At 35.6% G+C, this 22237-nt stretch overlaps 1 protein-coding gene across 2 annotated transcripts in view; it reads left to right on the forward strand.

Moving 5' to 3' along the window:
* The window catches only part of AKAP6 (A-kinase anchoring protein 6), a 293798-nt gene that overhangs the window by 34302 nt on the left and 237259 nt on the right, over positions 1-22237 (forward strand). Inside the window, exons 1-2 of one of the 2 annotated variants that reach the window (XM_074824595.1) lie at positions 20995-21368; positions 21515-21632. The exons of the other annotated variant lie outside the window; for it this stretch is intronic. The gene's annotated coding sequence lies outside the window, so the exon portion shown is untranslated. Of the gene's footprint in view, positions 1-20994; positions 21369-21514; positions 21633-22237 lie in introns of those variants that run through there. 2 annotated transcript variants of the gene reach the window in all.

The following is a 22237-nucleotide window of genomic DNA, read 5'->3' on the forward strand; positions in this document are numbered from 1 at the left end:
ATTCTTTAGATCATGATCAGAAGGAGTCAGATGCTTATTTTCCTGGTAGTTCAGCATTCTTTACTATAGTGTTGTGAAATGTAGTATGGCCTAAGGGTCTGAATACTGACTACAAAAATCCTCATTTCTCTTCCAGCAGTCTTTTCTGACAGTTTTCTTTCCTGAACAGTTTGTAGGTTTTATAGTGGTTAGATTTTTGCATATGTTTGGGCCCAATCACTTTCATTTAGCCAACTGTTATCTTCCTTTCTTGATCAGCAACAGGCAGAGAATCCACCTTTTTTTATCAATAATTTGATTATCATGATTAATTGCCCTTATTGCTGGAGACTTCTTTCATAATTTGAACTTGTCTGGCTTCAACTTTCATACCTGAGGTTTCCTGTGCTTTTTAATAGGAAACATATTCCTCTTTGGAAGTTCATGTGTTCTTCATGGAAAATGTCCCTCAGTTTTCCTGTTGAGACATTAAGCAGATAAACCTTTTTATGCCTTCCAATTTTAATAATCTCTATTATTATTTTAAATACTTTTGCCACACACATTCCAGTTTTTCAACATTTTTATTGAAATGTGTATACCACACCTCCACACAGCATTCCATTCTCACTATTACTTATATTCAGAGGTAGTGCTAGTTCCCAGCTCCTGGTTTGTTCCAAAAATCATATTAACTCAGGTGATCGCAGCGTAACATACAGCACTCATTTTCAGTTTGCGCTTAACAACCCTTAATTTCTTTCCTGAGTCAGGATTCCCCCATATGTTAGTTACTGATTTAATTCCTTAATCTTTGGTGTGCAACTCTACATTTGCTTAGATTAAAATGCATTTTATTTATTGGGCTGGTTTCCAAAAAGTATGACCTTAGCTACCAGTGGGGCTCCTCTGGAAAAGCAGGGGAGGCTTCTTGCTGTAACAGACCTGGTCTGATCATTCTTTAGCTTTTCACTAGACTGTCTATCTGCAAACATTACCAGCAGTGTTTTTGTATTTGCCTCCAGATTACTGGTAAAAATGTCAAATAACGTTGGGCCTTGCTAATCCCTGTGGAATCTCACTCAAAACTGCCTTGTTTGATTCCCCACCAAATGCATCTTTCCAAGATCTCTCAGCTAGCCAGCTGCTTCTTTTTTTTTTTGATATATGTTTTATTTCTATTGAAAAAATGCTATGTGTTTTATCAGTGTTTACCTTCCGTCACTGTAAGCATGACTTTGGGGTTAACAGGCCCTCACTCTTGCCACAGGAAACTCTGCCTACGTGCCTGAATAGAAGTAATCAGCTCAGAAAGTGGATAGGTTGTTACGGGAAAACTTGCATTATTTCAGCTTGTTTCTTCTTCCCTCACTGGAGAAATGCATTTCCTATCTCCAAGCCTGTTTTACTTGTGTCTTTTAAAGATGACTAGATTTGCTCATCAAGAAAGAAGCTCAGGGCAGCAGAGGGATGGCAAAGACTGTTACTGTGTATTACTCAGAGCTACTCTTTGAGTTAACTTTTTAAGTTAATATTCAGTACTGTCCTCTATCTCTGTTCTCTGGTAGGCAATAAACTGGTTTCTATTCTGACTAAAGCTGTTTGGTAACATCAGGATAAAATGGGGTCATTAGTGTTTCAGAAGAGAATGCCAGTTGCTATCACGCTATGTTAATGGAAAAGGATGCTTTCACAAACAAAGATGCTTGAAACTATATGCATTAACACTCCTACAGGGAGCAATAGCAAATGCCAAAGTTCACCTCTTCCTTTGGCGTTGCTACATTCTTCTGATTGTTGAATGTCTATTTACATCTAAAGAATGAAAGTTAGGTGGTGTTCATATAGCACTGTTCGTGCAGGTACTCCTACACACAAAAAATTTTTCCTAGTTCATTACATCTTTATATTTCATCTATGTGTTTCTGTTACATAGTGTTGCATAAACTGGGTGATTTATTCCAGATATCAGAATATTCAGTGAGAATATTCACTCAAAAAGAATTGCATGTCTTACATGTCTTGGCATTCAGAATTACTTTTTGATATATAGGATGAGACTCCATAGGATTGCATGACAGTTTCTTACTGATGAAGTAGTAAGTTGAAACTTGGAGCATGTTTGTAGGGTAATTATTCAACTGTATTCAGTTAATGTTGTTATTTAATTAATGAACAACCAAGATGCAGTGAATCCAAACAGTCTGATATCAACATAATATTGTAGTTAAAATAACTTTAAAGCTACTCCTGTAACTTACCAACTGGAAGATTTCATTGTTAAATGCTTTCACATTCTCCCTCCTGCCTCTTTCATGTTTTTAACAGCAGCAGAATTAGTTCCCTCATTTCTCTTTAACAGTCTTTCTTTCCACTGACGACTCACTTTCTCCCCAGGATCAGTGTGCAACTCATGTAGAAGCTTTTGCTATTCAAGGAAAAGGTATTGAAATCATCATGAAATGGTCTTGACAGTACATTCAACAGCTTTGTAATACAAAGTAAATTTCAAGTTTATTTTAAAATGTATTACTTAATTTCCAACACATTTCACTGTATTCCATCTTTCTGAAAAGTATTTCAGACTGAATTTACTTGAAAAGTGTGTCTGTGTTCATTTGGGCCTTCTTGTATGTGCAATCAGATATGCAGTACTATGAACAGAATACCATATTTATTTTGAAGAGGCAGAAAATCCCTTAAAAAGTGAAAGCAATGATAGAGAACAAGAAATTTAAGACTGACAGCTGATACATGACCAAATTTCTCTGAAGTGAATCTGTTCATTACTGAAGAATATTTAATTATTAATAAACTAATATTCGTTATTTCAGGGGAATAATATGTATTTCTCATAGATTGCTGAAAAAAATAGTCGTTCTAAGTTTTGATGAAGAAGATTTTCAGCTGGACACACAATTTACAAGGAACATTCTCATTTGTTCTGAGTAGAAAGAGACTCAGGATAAGACTCAGGACATAATGCTGTGGGGTCTTAGAGTGTGATTCTGTTAGGGCATTCACCTTGAACAAAATTAGAGGCCAAAGGTTGATGAGCAGATAAAAACATGCTCTAATGAGAGGTGTTAGGAAGACAAGGTGGACCAACCATAACATGGACTTTTTTTTTCTGATTTAATTCTCCAATTCTTTGTAAATTTGTAGCTACTTTTTCTGTGGTTTTCAGTTATTACACTTATTGCAAGACTGTGATAGTAATTTTAAAATACTTTATGGATTTTTTTATCAAAGTCTATCATTAATGCTGAACTTGTAATTTACAAGCACAAATAAATAGACATAAATACAAACGTATGGGTCATATATGAAATTAGTATTATTTTGTGATAAATTTAGGTAATTTTTATTTCTTTGAAATCCTAGCTATTTCCTCACAATGGAGATTTTAGCTAATTCCATCAGCAATTTTTCTCTGTTGTAATCACATGTAACATATTGTATAAGAATATTAAAAGTGCTTAATAGCAATGCTTTCCTTCTTTTAAAGCACTTCTGGAGAACTGCATGCCATAAACATACATTTGAAAAACCTACGTTGAATCTTCACACACTTTATAACGTCATGTTTTAGCATATCCAAAACTGTTGTGATTGATGAATAGTAAGTATTAATAATCTTATACCAACTGAAGAGATGACAAAATCACCATGATAAATACTTAAATATGATAATCAAAATGGGATAAAATACTTTTGAAATTTAGTTTCCAAGATGACTTCCAGGGAAGAATAAATCCAGTTAACTATATGTAATTTTTGACATGTTCACAAATGCATTCATATTCCCAGTTTAGTGCAAACAGATTGCTAAATTCATTACAGTAAAAAGAAAAAAATCCCATTATAGGCAAGAAGGATGGAGTTAAGGTTTTTGGAGCTGTGCTAGGTCTTTGTATTTACTCTGTTTTGTTTTGTGGTTTTTTTTTTTTTTTTCTTAACTTCATGTTATTTCTTAAGCAAGTGATAAGGGATTATTTTCTCTCAAAAGAATCCTGGAAACAGTTGTCGCTTGGCAAATGTACGTCTTCCATTTTAATTATTTAATAGGTGTGAAACTGGGTTGCCCTTCATCAATAAGGTGACCCTACTTCTCTACTTAAAATGTACCACTATGTCTCATTGTTACTAGAGAATGAACTGATGCTGTCTGGGGGGAAGAGGGTAAGTCTTGTATGTTCAGAGTGGCTGTTACTTTGCTTTTCCCTTTACTTCACAGGAAGTTATTGTTTACTACCTTTAGTGCTTAAAATTCCCAGATATAATTGGGCTCCATTTTGTTGCCTTTGGTGCATACTGAAGAGTTATTGGCCTGAGGAACTTGCTCATCAGAGGATGGAAACCGAGGCAAAGGGAGGCGATCTGGTTATCCAACAAATGCAAAATCAGCAGTGGAGTGAAGGTGCCTGACATGGCTTGCTCTTCTCCATCTACACAATGCAGAACATGAATGACAGCACTAGTGAGCAGGAAAGTATTTTCCATGTTACTGAAAGCTCTACTTTCCTATGATATGTTCCATATCATAGTATGATTTTGTTCCTCCTGAAAATGTTTATCAGTGAATGATAGAACAAGCTTGGGAAAGGCAATCATCATCTTATACTGTCCATTTTAAGTTACTATTCTAAGTTTAGAGGAGTTTTTAAGCTGTCATAGAATAGCATTGTTTTCATTCCACAAAGAAGTATCTGTAATCCTTGTAAAATAATTTTTTCTCAAAATAAAACCCAGATCCATTCATCCATGATGCGGTTCTCTTTCTGCTTAGCAAAATAAATTTGTTTAAGACAGAAGCATCTGTTCTTGTTTAAAATATCATCAAGGGGTGTAGTTACCAATTAGAAGAAGACTGATGCAGAAAACATCCATGTCATCTTAATTGTATCAGATTTTGGCAACTGTGAAGAAAATTACCTTCCCAGCAGACTGTTCATTTCTCCCTCCCTCTTAGCTTCTCACTAATTTCAAGATTTTCTGGAAAAAATGTTATCATTTATGGCAGGCTCTATAAATAGCTCTTAATTCCACAGCTGCTGGGAACACAGACATTTCCAGCATTTTCCACTGTTTCTGCTGGTAGCTTTCCAGCAGCTGGAGTATCTCTGTCTGACATTTTCTATTACTAGGATCTAGAATAACTGAATCTCATCCAGTCTTTTCTGAACTTATGAGGTAGACCACTTATCCTCTTTCTTTTTTTTTTTTTTTTTTTTTTTTCTTTTCTCTTCTGGAGCCCTGATAGCTGACAGGTAAAACAGGTAAATTTCAGGGACTTGTGGCTGCACTCAAATTTATTTCAGCTGCTTGTTTGAGCTTCCACTCCTCCTTACTGCTGAGTAAGTCAATTATTTGTCTCAGATGCTGTTCACAGATTTCCAAAACAGCAAAATGAATTTTCATGAACAAAGCAGAAAGAAAAACAATATAACCAGAATGTAGCTTAACTAGGCCACAACTTTTGAATGAAACACACCTGGGAGCTCTTCAGGGGTAACTTATTTATTGAGGATTGTTTCCTTACTGCTTCTTTGCTCAAGGAGTTAATAAATGCTTGATGTCTTGGTTGTTTCTGTTTGGAGGGGACCTATCATAAAACTGAAATTACTGAGTTGAAGCAGTTTTTATCAAAACAGATTTAAATAGACACAAATGTTTTTCATGGGTTGTCTCTTTCCTTGTTCAAACTGTCAGACTATTATTTTACAACCTAGGAGTAGATGTTTTAGTGCAAAAAATACATTCCAATGTGTATTAAAGGGTAGCTATATTTAATAAATCAGTCACTGATTCTGACCGATAAGTTGTCATATTATAATGCCGATATATATATACACACACTGTATCCTTTGTATTTAGGTAGGATCTTGCACTAACTTGTTGAACTATATTTATGGTGTGATTCTGAATCATAATACTATTTCTCTGAAGTCTTGTCTCTACTTCTCAGAACTGTAAATGTCCATAGGGAAAGAAAGAAAGAAAGTAGATGCAAATAAATTCCACTCTCCATAGACTGCTTAAATGATGGGATGACTGAAATGTGTAAACTCTGTGGTATTTAATAGCATTATTTTTCATACTGTTTTGGTTTCATGTTCCATTTCTACAGACTTTTACTATACCTGTAATGCACCAAAATGACCCCTTGGCATGAAAAAGGTATAGAAATAGGCACTGCTATAATGATTTACAAAGTATGTGTCTTTTAGTAAGTGAAAATGCGGTTCTGTACTGTTAATTTTGAAGGAGCAGTGAGTGTTTCAGCAGGAGAAAAGGTAAGATAAGGCCTTTAGTTCTGAGAAAGTAATTTAGGTCCAATGCCATTTCATATAGTAGTCACATGAGTGTATATCATGAAGGTAGAATAAAACAACGTAAATTGGAATTTCACAGCTGATTAAACAGAGTTGACAGTGTGTCATTAGATATTTTCAACTAAATGAATTCTTTCAAAATTAAGTCATTTTAAATTTGGATAGATATTGTACATTTTACCTGCAAAACTAGGTTCCTGAGAACCTAGCTTGGACTGGAGTTTAGAGTGCTGAGTGCTTGCAGCACCTACCTCTTGGTGGAACAGATTGGCCATCAGAGTTAAGAACAGCACTCTCCTTGCAATGTGTGAGGCAAGAAATACCTTAACTGCAATTCACCACAGCCTTAGTGTAGACCAGCATAAGCCAATGAAGGATGCTAAGGACAGGAGTGTATCTTACATTTTGTCCTAATCAGATTAGTCATATGTGTTGTGCAATTCAGAATTCTGTGATTTTTTTTTTTTTTTCCTCCAGTTCCACATTCTGTATGACAAACATGCAGAATATTGGTTTTCCTATATTTTCTGTGCACCTGATCAATTTTCTGAAGTTTTGGCTACTTGACATTCATGAATAAATCACGTGTGCTAAATCTGAAGCCTCATGCCTTGGGGAGAATCACTTCCATGTATTTGGTAATAGAAAGCCATGGTGGTTTTTCTTCCATTCGCAAATGGTTGCAGAAATCTTAAACCAAGTGAGAGCTCTAATTCCTGCTCCTCTTTGGAAATGTCATCCACTGTCAAAGAAAGGACCTTAAACAGAACTTTATGAGGTGCTTTGAGTGGAGCTTGTGCAGTTGCTCCAGTTTAATTCTACTTTTTGTAAACTTTTTTATAATTTAAGTGGCTGGACTCTAGGTCTGAGCCTTCCCAGGTGATTATCTTAAAAGTTCAGGTTACTGTAGGTTCTGTAAATTCATGTTTGTTTTTCCATCTCTCTGAACAAAAACTTAAGTTTTGAGGCAAAAATCCAATATTCTAATTTATGCTGAAAACCCATATTCTTCTGAAATACTGTATTAGTATAATTGTCACAGTTGTATCATTTAGTGTACCATTAGGAGGTTGGCAGCAGCAAGTAACTAAACTGAGACTCCCTAAAATCTATTTCAGAATAAGACTGTAAAATAATCAATACATGTAGTCAATATGTTAACTAATGACAAAATTAAGGGGCCAATCCTGAACAATTCTGATAGCCCTTAAAGGAAGTGATAGACTGTCAGAACTCAGAAAGAAGACCTAAATAATAATATAAAATTAAATATTTAAAATTACTCTTTGTGTTTTGAAATTTTGTGTTAGGAGTGGAGGAATTAGAGGCTTATTTTTATTAAATTTTTCATATGGCCAACATGTTTTTAGGTTTTTTGGTGGGTTTTTAAGCTTTTCATTTTCCTCTGAAATTCTTAGTTTAGGTGAGGAACAAATAAGCGTCATAAAAGATGTCCCATTTTGTGAGCATTTCAAACGTAAGAGGTGGTGACATCTGGTGAGGAGGAGCCTTGCAGGATTTCAATCCTAATTTCCAGCCTAAAATCTACATATAACAAACATGCATAATCTTTTCAATACAAAATTTGCTATTTAAGGTTGGGAAAACACTTATAGAACCACATGAGTTTGTATAAATTCAGTCATTGCATACACACAAAAATTATTCTTGTAAGTGCATCTGAGATGGCAGTCACAATTTGTCTTCATGTACAATGCACACGATTTTCAAATGGCTACACAATAATTGTTACTTTTTAGTTGTTTTCTATTCTAACATTTTTCTGAATGCATGAAATATCAAACACATTCCTGCATGCATACAGTTCATAGCTGTATGTTTATCCAGCTTTCTGAACAAATTCTGCCTATCTATGTAACTTTCTTTTGCTGAGTAAAAATGGTTGTTAATAAAAAAAAAGACATAAACTGAAGGCATATGACCGACTTGTAGCAATACGTTCAAAATAATGATGAAAGTGTATTTTTTCAAGTAGGTACTATTCCATCTTAATAAACATTTTATTTTTATACAAAGTTAGAAGATCATACAGAATAAGAAAATCTAGAGTAAAACTGTGAAGAATAGCATTGGAAACAAATGGTCTTACTTCTGGATAAGTGAACATTTCTCCATTCCTTTTTCATGTACTCTATAGATGAAAAAGTCTCTGAACTGGAAATACCTGTAATTATATATACTGACTTGAAATTTAACTAAAGAAAAATGCTAGTTCATATCAGAATTTCAGTTCTTAAGAATGTATTAAGAACCTACTGTTTCTGCAGGTGCTTGATCTAAAATTTAAATTGCATAGCAAATTGAATGGATCTCCTGTGGACTGTTTTATGGCATCTCTGTTTATTGATTCATATTATTGAATTATTCAGTGCAATTCTGAAAATAATAAGAAAATTATGTGGGTTGAACAGATTTACCAAAAGTGTACACCATATATGTGCAGAGAACAAGGAGTTTGCAACTCATATATTCATAAAATGTGCTGGTGCAAACATCTTACTGCCTGCTGGTGGCAGCAGACAGGGTAAGATCTATCATTTTCAAGCTACTCTTATGAAGCAAATTATATCTTAAGATACTATTTGGGCTAGTATGGTCATTTCTGGCTCTAGAAAATGAATTCTCTTCTGTGCTTGGAAGCACTCAAAGAAGTCTTGGAACATGATACTATATGTACCTTTTATATCATGAGAAAAAATAATAAACCCAAATGAACAACGATAACTGTCTGTATAGTAGTCTCATTGTACAAAATGTGTGTAGTCCAGTCATAATGGGGCAGACAACAAAGACATCACTTTCTAAATTATTGGGGTCCAAGAATCTGAACCAGAAATAGGCAAACCTGTTTACTCCCATGTACAAGTAATTTTGTAGCTGGAGACTGCCATCCTTCTCTTCTGTGCCAGCCAACAGATGACTATAAAAATCAAGTTGGAATCTACTGTGCAGGTGGTCTAGTTCAGAGACATCTGTTCTTCTAGTGCATGTTGGTCAGGACCCATTGTGCAGGGTCAGCTTCGAGATGGTGTTTTTGGAGTGTTGTAAGATGATCACTGCACTATCATCTTTTGTGTCTCACTGAAAAATTTCTGTGTTTGGGTGACTTTTTGGTCCCTTATCATAGAACCACCCACCCAAGAGTCAAAATCACTGCCGAAGGCAGGGGAAAAAAAAAAAAAAGGTATCCAGAGTAAGTAGGACTTCTGTTCAGAGTCCTTGTTCCCTATAGTGGAACTCCAAGCTATAAATCTATATCCTTTCCTTTCCTTGGTGAACAAGAGTCCAGCTCCCACACAGAGAGCATTGATGCTTCAAGCCATATCTTCCAGAATTCCTTTGCCATTTCTTAAGTACAGTTGCAACAACATCTAGTCCACCTTATATAGCCTTAGAATACAGGCAGTTTCCCCTTGTGATGACAAAATGTTACATATAAACAACTAAAACATCTTTATAATTTTATAGATGATGCTGAATAGTATTGATTTTTTCCTCCCTCTGCTTGCCTTTAGGAAGTAGAGTTCTGTCCCTCTTAACAATTTGTATAGTATATATATTTTATATATGTATTTTGTATAGTTTATGCAGGTATAGTTCAGCTTTAAAAGAAAATTTGTACCCATACCTATTTGTAATTTGGGGGATTGCATAAGTATCTTATCACTTCATTGTGTGGGACTCTGAGAAGTATGTCTTTCAAGATTAAAAGAGGAATATTTTTCTCCTAAAGAAGTTCTGATTGGCAGAAAACATGAACATGTTGCTTTTCATGAATAGTGGAAAATGGCCGAGAGTTTTCTTTTGCTGAGGTAAGGATGAACTGTTCATGGTAGAAAATATGCCAATAAACCACTTGAGCTAGATGAGTGAAAACTCCTGACTATTCATTTCTTGTTTGATGATATTCTGTTTGTTGTGATGGTATGCTCTGAAGTCTGGATATTTTGTAATGTGCATATTGAATAAGAGAGTACCATCAGGCAGGACACTGAATGTTCATATTTCACTAAACCTTCATTCTGCTGTTAGCATCTTGCTGATTTTTTCCAGTCTAATTGTTATGACACAAATTCTTCCTTCAGTCTTTCTGTTACTGCAGTTTCCAATAAGCTAAGACTCTTCAGTTTGCTGTGGGCAAGGTGCCTCCTTTTGCCTTGACATACCATTAAGGTGTCATGGTTAAATGTGCTCAAGGTAGTGCAAACTCTGATGTTGATATAGATGAATTCATGGGATAAATGAGGTGCAATGGTATACTAGTTCGTGCTGATAAACAGTGGTCTAGTTCTTTACCCGCTAGAAGCTTTTTTCCTCCTAGAATGACATAATAAAAATAATGAAACCCCTCTTATCTCTGCTTGCATCTTTTCCTGGTTTCACACCAGCTAATACGTATTTTAGATTGAATTTCCTTTCTGTCACTCAGATTACTTGCTTTTTGAATCTATTCCCTAGCATCTTTTTGTCTTGCATCCATATTTAAGCTTCTCACTTTCTTGTAGCTCCTTCTGACCTTCTTTTGTTTCTTTTTCCTCCAGACTGTGGTCCTTGCACTTTTGCTTTATCTGTGCTTCTTTTCACAATACTGTTTTCTTTTATCTCCTGGTCAAATGCTTAGCTCTTGGAATTCAAAAGTCACCTTCAAAAAACAGGTTTGGGTTCCTCCATCCCTGATCCTTCCAAGATACATGCGTTTTTCAAGGATTGAGCTTACTTGGGAAAATCTTGTGCAAGAATCTGTAGTTTTCCTGTTGAAACATTTCAGTCACTTTTATGGCATCTTCAAGGCAGTATCTGTCCAGATTGAAAAAAACCTTGCCAGAAGTACTTTTTTAATGAGTGCAGTCAGACTACAAGGCTTTGGGTTTGCCCTTAACCTTAGGTATTGACATGTACCTACATAAAAGGATACAGAGGGAAGGTGATTTCCCTTCACCCCTTCCCCCCTCCACCCTTCCTTTCTCTCTTTCTCTTTCGTTTTATTTTTTCTGTTGTTGCTTTTGTTGTCTTAGTTGTATCCTTCCATTGTAAAAGATTGTCCTAGGGGCGTATATAGGTGCTTCCTCTTTTTTTTTTTAATTTTTATTTTCTTCAGGGATTGTGCTCTGAACAATGCATGTCAGAACTGTAGTTCCTCTCCCGGAGCATGTACGATATCTAACATTCATACAGAGCTACCCAGAGCATCAGTGTTAATGCTGAACTACTAATATTACAAATACTATCTTATAGCTAGTTAAAGTTTTGAAGCAATAATTTTGTACCCTAAAGTTTCAGAACTATCAAAATTTGGATTCCTTCTCTAGTTTAACTTAATTTTGATGTATCTGATCAAGTTTATGGTAAAAGAAAGCAGTGTTACGTAACTGAGAATGACTTAAAAGGGTAAAAACATTTGTACCTTAATTTTCTGTGTTCAGCTTCAGAGCCTTTGAAAGCCTGCTTTCTTATTTCTGTCATTTTAATGACGTCTATGAAGGTAGTCTTAGTTAAAAAATAATCGAAGAGAGATCAGAATCAGAGTTACTTATCTGAGGAGATGCAGTCTGTAACAGTGGTGGTGGGTAGTCTTGGTGCATATCATGTACTTGTATACTCAGAAAAGTGTATGAGATGATAATTCAAGAGCATTTGATACTGAAAAATTTCTTGGCCACTATCAGTGTTGTTGAAACTGATTTAGATTTAAGAATAAAGTTCTGCAATTGCCAATATTTTAAAATTTGGTTAGAGTTCAGGTGGAAAATGAAGTTGGAAATCTGCTTGAACCCTGTTTAGAGATGCCATTGATACTGTTTATCGTATAGCTTTTCTTCCAAAATTTATAATGTACAATGAGATGAGAAAGTAGTTTTTTGGATTGTAGTCAGAAGATGGGTGATGGTGAAACTAGAAAGCTCTGAGTACAAAAATAATATTGTGTGTGGAGAAAATGAAGTTGTCTCTGTCACTTAGTATAATCCAGAAACAATAATTCTACACTGGGGTTGGTGAAATACCTTCCTGGTGCTTTGGGTCAATTGTAAATGACCTTGTAAAATTGCACAATAGAAAGGAACAGGATAAAGCAACCATACTCATCTTGGGTGATGGTGTCAATCAACTGATAACACAGCATGACTGGATATCTATTTTTAGGTTACCAGTAAGCCAACATCAAGGGTCAGGATTTTATCCAAGTAGTGATTGAGAGAAAGAGTTTGCAAAATAGTTACTGAAGCCATGGCTCATCCTTGTAGTACAGGAAGTCTCTTATTTTTATGTATGTTAAAAATTAATCCCCAAAATGAAAAAAATGTTTTACAGTGCACTATTACTGTGAGAACTGAATGTCTGAAACAACTGGATGTACACATTTGATAACGTATTATTGATATTAAATAATACCAGGTACCAAAACAATAGAGCAGAACCCTTCAGTATGACTTAGTAGAAAAACCAATTTATGCTCCAAAGACCTTAGTCTATTTCTGTGAATCCCCAAACTGAGGTAACAAGCAATGGCTATGGTGTTCTTCTAGATAAGGCCTGAAAATATTATATTTAACAGCTAAATTATTTATAGTTAAACCTTACAGGACAGTGAGAATTTGCAGGGTCAGCTAGCCACAGTGTGTTGTGTCGCATATAATATAGAATACTGATTTCCCAAATGGATCAAACTCTCTGATCTCAGCAGCTTCATTTTTCATCATTCCAAAAAGTAGCAGTTTTGTAAAAAATCTTTATTCTAATAAAATTATTAAAATTTAGCGTAACCAAGTTAGTTTCAGAAATTGTAGCATGTCTCATGGCTATTTTGATCTATTTTACCACTAGGATTAGGGCTGGGGCAGCTTAAATACCTGAAGTTGCATTGTTGGATCTGACATACTAATATTGTGTCCTGAAGAATTCTTCAGGTAGATGAATCTTCTTTCTTTTTTTAAATTATTATTATAACTTTTGAACTGAGTGACTGGGCATCCAGTATTACACTACCTATAATATGTCTGATACTGCCTTAGTTTAAGGAAGAAGCACAAATGATGATCTTGAATGACTGCTAGAGAAAGATGTAAGACTTTGTAGCCAGAGGTTGGCAATGACTGACATACTTTGTACAGTACATATGAGAGGATAAGAAATAATAGAACTTGAAAATGGGCTAAAACAACCCTGTCCAGCTCTTCTTGTATGATCTATTTTGAGGTCATGTTGCTTGATAGAAGTAATTAATTTCTCATAACTAACTTCCATAATAAAAATGAATAAGCTTGTTTAGCCTCTGGATAATTTTCCCTGAAATAACGTTAAGATTTCTCCTAAGTGATTAACATGTATTTATTAGGAAATTGGAGTGTGAAATTACAGTGAAACATATTATTTTCATTTTCCCTAATTTTGAGCCGACTTACAGCAGTACCGTAATTCTGCTGTCATAGGAGAAATCCTGAGAGCACTGGTTTTGAGGTAACTCCCAAGAAATATAGCGAGACTGGTTGGAACTTTGCAGTGAAATTTGCATCAAAACACTGTGGTTTTTAACTGTCATTACTTAATGAAAAAAAAATTTCTTTGTTCTTTTCTGTTTCAGAGAAGAAAATGAATTATTTTTTAAAGTGGTCAGAAAAAAACAAACTAAAATGACAACTGAAAGCTGGAAAGAATGAAATTTTGAACAAAGAGAGAAAGATCTCATCCTCTTTTTTTCCATGAAAAATGTCAAAAGCAATTTAATTGATCAAAGAATTTGAAAAGGTTATTTATGGGAGATTTTTGATGTGAGGATTTTTGTATTTCAAATTTACCATTGCAGATCAGTCTTGTAGAATCAATTAACCTTCTGTGAAAAACACCCTTTTCCCAGCTACCAGGTAAATATGCAATTAAAGAAGAAAACTTGAACTAGGGTTCTGTGAGTGATTTGACAAGATATTTTCAGATAGCTGAAATTAAATTAGTTTTTTTAATGCACAATTGGAATAAAATTTAGTGTTGCAAAACAAGTGGACTTCCATGTATTTCAGCAGCCCCTAGAGAGCTGCCAAACTAGCTGTGTTTAGAGGGAATTGACAGTAATCTTGCTTGGAGCTGGAAAAGGTTGGTACGCTACTTACTTGGTGGAGACCTTGCGCCATTAATGGATGAGCACTTCAAGAAAGTGACACACACAGATATGAAATGAAATGTCATGTGTGTAAATTGTTTTGTTTTAGGGAGTGGAAATAATCTGCTTCGTATTTGATTTTTTTTTTTTTTTCAAAAAACTTCTCAGCAACTAAAGAGTTTAAGATCGTGTCTGTACAAATGCATACAAACAGTTGTAGATTCTCTCTGCTCTCCTGCCTGACTGGACGTGGGTCAGATTTGGTAGGCAGTCAAGGACCTACGGTGGTATAGACACAAGCAAATAAGTCCATCCTCTGTGAAACAGCTCTGAATGTTTTCACCTACATCTCACTGCCTCTGTGCATACTTAAAGACCATTTTAAATCCAGATTAGTATTCAGACGAGCCTAATATTGATTTTGCTCTCTTCCAATTTAAAAGATATTTCACATTATCTCTTTGGAGAAAAATTTTGGAACAAGGGACCACCTGCTTGCTAGATTTAAATATTTTGCATCCTTTACCATCTGACTTTTTAGCTGGTGAAGGGAAAAAATATGTAATGATTGCAAATGCTTTACTCACTACTGGCCACTAGAATGACAAAAAAGGCTTTATCCAGGGAGATTAAAAAATCCACCCCAAAACACAAACCAAAAACCAACAGCCAACCACTCACATGTATGTTGAAGAATCAGCATATGAAAGTTACCACTCTGTATATCTTCTATGTAGTGCTGACATTCTGGAGTGAAAATTAGGATAAAAAAAGCCTAAGGTAGTGTAGGACAGTTATAAAGGATGCTGAAGTAATGATGAATTAATATGAAGCAGCTAATTTGTCTTTGTCCATTTTAATGCTAATCTCCTCACACCACATCATCTCCCGGTCACTGTTTCTTACTGCAGGGCAAACCTGTGCTGAGTCAGAAATGGCCAGGAAACACAACTACTCATCCCAGTATGCTTGATTCTCTGAATACATTGCTCTAGCTGTATGAGTCTGGCACTACACAATTGATTTCAACGTCTGTACATCTTGTAGTGTAGAATTTTTTATGATGTACCTCATAATGGTTGTCTAATGTGATCATTTCCAGCTAGTCTCCCTGCTTTTTCATAAGTGAGAACATAAAATGATATGAGCTGGGAGTGTATAAATTTTATGTGCTGTTTCAGGCAAGACTTCACTATATATCACAGTGTTTAGGTTTTTACATAAGCATGTATGACATGTTTTCTTCAGTAGAGAAATATTCCTTTCTCTCCATGGCTTTCTAGGCTCAGTGTGATAATTCCAATACTCAATTAATTGCAGAGGAATAGTTAAATATAGAGTTGGGGTTTTTGGTTGGGTTTGTTTTGTTCTGCACCCCCCCCCCCCCCCCTTCCCCCACTGTTCTTTTTGAGGATAATTGCGGTTAATGCTGGACTAGAACTATTGGATACATTTTTAGATAAACTTGGTGCTTGTGTAAAGATGCACAGTTAGTACTTCTTGAAATGTGTACTCTCTCTGAAAAAGAACTCTGCTTTGCTTCCAGTATTAATCCACTGATTATTTGCAGAGCCATAATACTGTACAGTTTCCACAGTTTATGAAATTCCTGGACTTGACAGTACAGGTGCAAACTGTTGATATGATGAGTATACTGGATTTATGCCCAAAGCTTTTATTCGTATAGACTAGCATACTTGTGGCTTTATATATATGTATTGAAATAAATTTAGATCAGGAACTTGGAGTTTATTGAAGCAGCTGAAGACACTGAATAAATCAAGGGCTTGAGAGAGGTGAGTTCAGGACTGTTTGCTGTGTGAAAGTTTCAGTTATGCTTTCTTTGAAACAAAGCTGTTTGCGGGTTAAGGTCTTTTATCTATTTGTTCCTGAAAGGAATACCTGGAAGGGGTCCTGCTTGGGTCTTCCAGGTCTTCCTTTGGGGAATTGCATGCAAAAACCAATAGCAAGTAGAATGAATGGCTGAAGCATGCTCTTAGGTGTATAAGGTGGTTGGGCAAATGACAGATGCTGAGAGGAATTGTGGTCTACCACTTTAATGACCTTTGGACAAAGAACACATGAGAAATATGATGACTGCTTCCACTGAGAAAAGGTTGGGGTTCTTTTGAAGAATGAAGAGGCCCAAGTTGTGAAAAACAGCAACATTTAAAGTTTCCAGATAGCATGGTCTTAAAGTGGTGTTTTATGACCTCCATTCTATCCTCCTAAGTCACCTTTTTTCAAGGCTGAGAGTCTTACCCTGCTCAGTTTTCATGTGAACGGAGAGGATTACTTATTCCTGTTTGTCCTTCAAATTGCCTTTGTGATGAGGGGACCAGAATTGCACATAACATGCTGGATATGTACCATGGATTTATACAGTGATGTAATGATTTTTTTTTTTTCTGCTTTATTTCGTATTCCTTTGCTAAATGTTCCTAAAATTTGATTTTCTTTTTGGCTGCTATTGACTATTAAGCTGATGGTCTTTATGGAACTTTGATAGTTTTCCTTCCAAGACATTGCTCTTGAGTAGTAACATTCATCTCGGAGCCCATTCTATATATGCAATTAGGACTATTTTTTTTTTTCTCATACATATAACTTCATATTGCCTATAGTGATTTTAATCTGATATTTTATTCCTCATTTTTTCAGTCCTGTAAGGCCCTGCATTTACTCAGAGTTTAAATTTGTCCCAGGTATTTCAATACCTTCTGCAGACTTTGTCACTTGATTGTTCACCCATTTTTCAGGTCCTTTATTGGAGGGACCTAAAATGATTTATTTAAGCACAGTGCCTAACAGAGGTTTCTGTGAAACTCTGCTTCTGATCTCCATTTGTCTCCAGTCATTCTCCGTTCCACTGTCCATTTATTGCTACTGTTTCCAGCCTTCTACTCAATTATTTGTCCATGGAAGGACCTTCCTCCTTACCCTGTGGCTATTTAGACTCCTTTAGTTTTTGGCACTGGATCTTGTCAAAAGCATTTTGTGATCAGTTTGGAAAACTCCAATAGCGTGATTTTTCAAAAGCAGTGGAGGCTCTTCTTCTAAAAAGTGGTTCTTTTTCAGGTGTTGCCTTACTCTCCTACAGTTTCTACTAATTTTCCTGGTGGAAAGGTCCCCCAGAACCTTTCTTTAAAAATGGTACCCTAAGAACCAAAGAAGTTTCAAATGAAAGATCATGCACACCACAACCAGCAGTTTGGCTATTTCAACCTTGGCTTCTTGCAGATTGCCTGGGTATATAATGCCTAGACCTAGACCTTGTGGTCTATCAGTTTGTTTCATAGCCTCTCCTACTATGCAATCAATTTCTGACAGATCCTTTGCTAAATCCTCCAGCAGAATTTCCATTTGCCCTGATTTGCTACAATAATTTCCAGTTTCTAGTGAAACACTTGCCTTGTAAATTCTACATTTTCCTTCACTTGTATTAGAAAGAGAAACACCAGATACCAAAGAGCATGTTGGGCCATTTCAGTGACATAAATCCTGATTTATAGACATAATCAGGAACTCAAACATCCATGGTGAGATTTCTGCAGTTAATCATTGGTGATCTGGCTTTGCTACCCTTAAAGCCTTGGAGGTAGACTTTTTAATGGACTTTAAATCAGTAACATTAAAAATTTTAATCATGATTCACATTAATGTTCAGGCTTAATATTGACATTACTGTGCAAGGCTCTTTGGTCTATATCCTGCAGGACTTGAGGCATCATCGTATCCCCTATCAGATATACCTTCTAAGAGTCTACACACATCAAATAGGATGCTCAGCAGTGCCAAGTGGAAATTTTTTCCCTTCTTGTCCAGTTTGTTCAGATTTTTAGGTGTGATAGTAGGATAATTGTAAAGGAGGTATTTTCAAAATGTGTTTACAGAGAATGATATGAAGAGGAAAAGCTAAATTGTCTCTCTTAGAATTCAGTTCTTTGAAATCTTTTTGAAATGACTGTATTTCTTAAATCATGTAGGAAATCAGCAAAAGAATTGGTGTAGCATGGACAGTGTTAATGTGATATTAAATTCAAGTTGCTCTATATGTAGTTACTGACATGATGTATTTCAGTTTTTTGGTGTACTGACACTGTTCATCTTTGCAGTAGATACAGTAGATTGCATTTTCCAGGAAAGATGTAATAAGCCTTATAACTTGGCAGAGAACTCTTGAGACTATTGAAATGGAAAAGAAATGGAAATATAACTTGGCTGTGTGAGATATTCCTTTTGACTGTATCTATTTTTAAAAAGCTCAACATCAATAAGCTCATTAAATCTGATGTTAAAATTTACATCATTAGATTTCAAAGTCAGCAAGCAGACATAATTATTTAATGGTGGAGTTTGGGTTTTTTGGGCCATTTTGGAGAATGAAATTAATTGTTTAGTTGACAGACAGGTGGCTGTATATTGCTTATGGCTGATTTTAACAATATGTGACAGTAAGAAAAATTAGAGCTCATCAGCATTCACTCGACGCAGTGTCTGCACCACTGATCAATGCTTGGACTACTGTATGGCTTAAAATACTTAATGAATCTTTGTTTGACAGGAACCAACTGCTGTTGGAGGAAAACGTGGATGATCTGATAGCTGGCAGAGTGAATATGGCCTGCACTTTATAAAGAAGGAAAATGTGAATAATTGGGAAGCAGAATGAGTGAGCAAAGTCTTTCAAGGCTTGTGGTGATTGATGAACTATATTATGGTTGACACACACATTCTATGTTTTGCATAAAAGCATTAGCATCTGATTGAGTGGAAAACCAGCGGAAAGTGAGATTGCCTATGTGATTAGTGGAAGGTAATCAGCCATCTGTTAGGCATAATGCATTTACTAAAGATGAAGATAGAAAGCATATGTGTGCATGCGCTTACACAGGATCTCTCACCTTTTATACTATTATCCATGAAAATGTAGACGTCTATACAAAGAACTAAAGGCAAAAAAATACTCTCAATTCATCTATTTTTCTTCTCCCACAAGAAAGAGTACAGGCTTGTAGCTATGTTGTGTACTTCATAAATGTGTGCTTTCAGCAGACTGAAACAGTAGCTTCAGAAGTGACAGAAACAAATAATTTGAGGTGTATTTTTAAAAAATAATGGCATCATAATTCTTACCTATGATTGTCATGATGAAAATAAGGCTATTCCCTGAAAATATTGAGAGATTAACTTTTTATTGATCAGGACATTTGAAAATGTATTTTCAGCTGTTCACCTGCAAATTTAAAATCATCTAGTTAATACAGCTATTCCAGGTACAGAAAGGATTTGGTTTAGAAGAAAGCTAGAATCTGATGTAGCGTTGCTTGCCCACCTAAAACTGTCATTGTTGCTACCAGGACTTTGTGATGTAAAAAACAAGACTGAGCTTAGATTTTCATGTTTATAAAGCACTTCAGCACTCGTAGAGGTCCTGCTTAAAAGGAAATGAATCACTTCTTTACCTCTTTTCAAAAATTATTTTTGCATAGAAGTGTCTAAAAAGCAACTCTAATTCAGTTTTAATATGTGTTCTAACACTTATAGTGGTTTACAATTCACTGTCTGTACATCCCACAAAATCTGGAAAAACAAAATACTCCAGAAATATGACAAATCCTAATGCCAGCATTAAAATCAAACACCACAATGTATGACTGCAAAGTATGATTTAAGTTCATCGTCCATTCATATCTTTCTTTAGCAAATGTTTTAATCTACTAGATGACAGCTTAATAGATAGAATATTGTTCTTAAATACACTTTTTCAAATATCAAATTAAAATTGGTTTTGCTGAAATTTGTCCTATGTCACTGATGGTACGTTATGCCAATACTGGAACTGCTGAAGAAGGACTTCCATACCCCATCTTGCTGCTTCTACCTTCTGTGTTTCGGTATAAAAGTAATACCCAAAATATCAGAGGGGAAAGGGTCTAGCTAGAGGACAATAGATGCAATTGGCTATATGAGAATGATGTCGAGAGCAGATAAATTAGCCATCTTCAGTACCTGGTGTCTTAACAAAACTTTATGAATACAGTCCTCTGCAAGGCTGCTGTCCTAGTTAGAAATATGGAAGTCTAACTTGCACGTGGTCAGTAATCCAAAAAGCAGAACCTACTTCTGATCAAAAGTGTTTTGGCAAGTTTTATAACTCTGGAATTGCTTACAGTAGATATATCTGTGAGGTTTACTGTTGTTGCTTGGCCTTGTTTGCTATTTAGTATTTCAACATTAGAACTTTGTAAAAACACCTCTGTGGCAGGGCTTTTCCTGTTTTCCTTTCATACCCAGTGCACGAGGGTGACCGGAGGGAGCACTCTTTAGTGCCTTGCCAGTGCGTTTCATAGGTCAGTGCAGGCGTGACAGGGGAATTATGTGGCCTTGCCACAGTTGCAGAGGAGCGCGAAGGGGGGGATAGCAGGGTGGAGCTTACTGACTCTCCTGTGATTTTAGGAGCACTCCTGGGAACGAGCCGCTTCAGGGCCGGTTTTCTCGGAGAGCACAGGAGAACCTTTCAGTTTTCCTTTCTCGCAGCATAGCTGGATGATGATGCCTTTTTATTTTGCCAAGAAACAATTTAATGAATCTATGTCTTAGTGTTGGGATTTAGCCATTTCTAGCTGCAGCAGTTTCTCCTTTCAAGTGTTTGTGAGCTTTTTAAAACTTTCCCAGACCTTGCTAATTAGTATCCACAGTGTGTTTTATTACCTTTGTAGGATTTTTTTTTTTTAAGATTGTGAAAAGAATGACCTGTTTTAAATTTTCTTCACATATTCCTACTTGAAGTTTGCAACTTGTAATCTGGCAGAAAGAAAAGGATTCAAAGGACTTGACTTTAAGAGCAACTATGATTAAGGAGGCATTAGCTGAAATGCTGGAGAGCCAGTATATAGAGTCGAACACATCGTGAAAAAAAAAAAAAAACAGGTCAGCAGGTTCCTAATTGTTGCTAATTGCAAACTCAGTGTTCAAAGCTAGAGCTATGCTCTGCATGCAGCATGGACTAGCTTTTGTTGGCTTCTGCAGGAGCATGTTTTAATTTCTGTTTGCTAATTGCTTTAATGCCCTTACTAGAGCTGAGTCATGTTGAGTCACTCTAGAAGACTGCCAGGGTTTTTTCTGTGGAAAAACTACTAAGCAAGTGCTGCACTTCCTGTGTTTCTGTATCATTTGGTGATTCAGAGCCATCTATTTTGCTGGTAGGCATGTTTAATTTGTTAACGATAAACATGCAGAAATAAGGACCACATGTGTGCTTCACCAAAATTTCATTTTCAGGAGGAAATAATGTTAAAGAATATGCTTAAAGTAATAAGATACTTTTGGCTGTTAGTACAGTTGATTTATATGCTTTAAAACTGGGGCTATGGTCAGCAGTATCTAAGACAAGATGTTTTCAAATCGAGTGATTTGTCTAACAATGTATTTTGAGTATGTATAACAACAGAGTTTAAGTTGAAAAACAGGCAGTGAAAAGAGATGGACTTGAAAAATACTCAGCATCCTGAAATGTTAATTTCATGCAGTCTTGCTGCAGAGCTTTTTATTTGACACCATTTAATTCTGAAGTCTTCAAAATCGAACTAAAAGAGTTGGAAATTGTACAGCAGGCACTGAAAATGATTGGAATCTTCTTTCATTCCCTTTCTTTGATTGCACTGATAGAAAATTTTGCTCTGAAGTGCCAAATTAATATTTACTAGTTTAATATCAGTTTTAAATATTGTGGTTTTGGGGGTGATAGATGTGCAAAAGATAATTTACTAAGTAGTGGCAGGATAGGAAATAAAATCAAATTAAAATT

Source organism: Strix aluco, chromosome 4, assembly GCF_031877795.1.
Source record: "Strix aluco isolate bStrAlu1 chromosome 4, bStrAlu1.hap1, whole genome shotgun sequence".
Classification (NCBI taxonomy): Eukaryota; Metazoa; Chordata; class Aves; order Strigiformes; family Strigidae; genus Strix; species Strix aluco.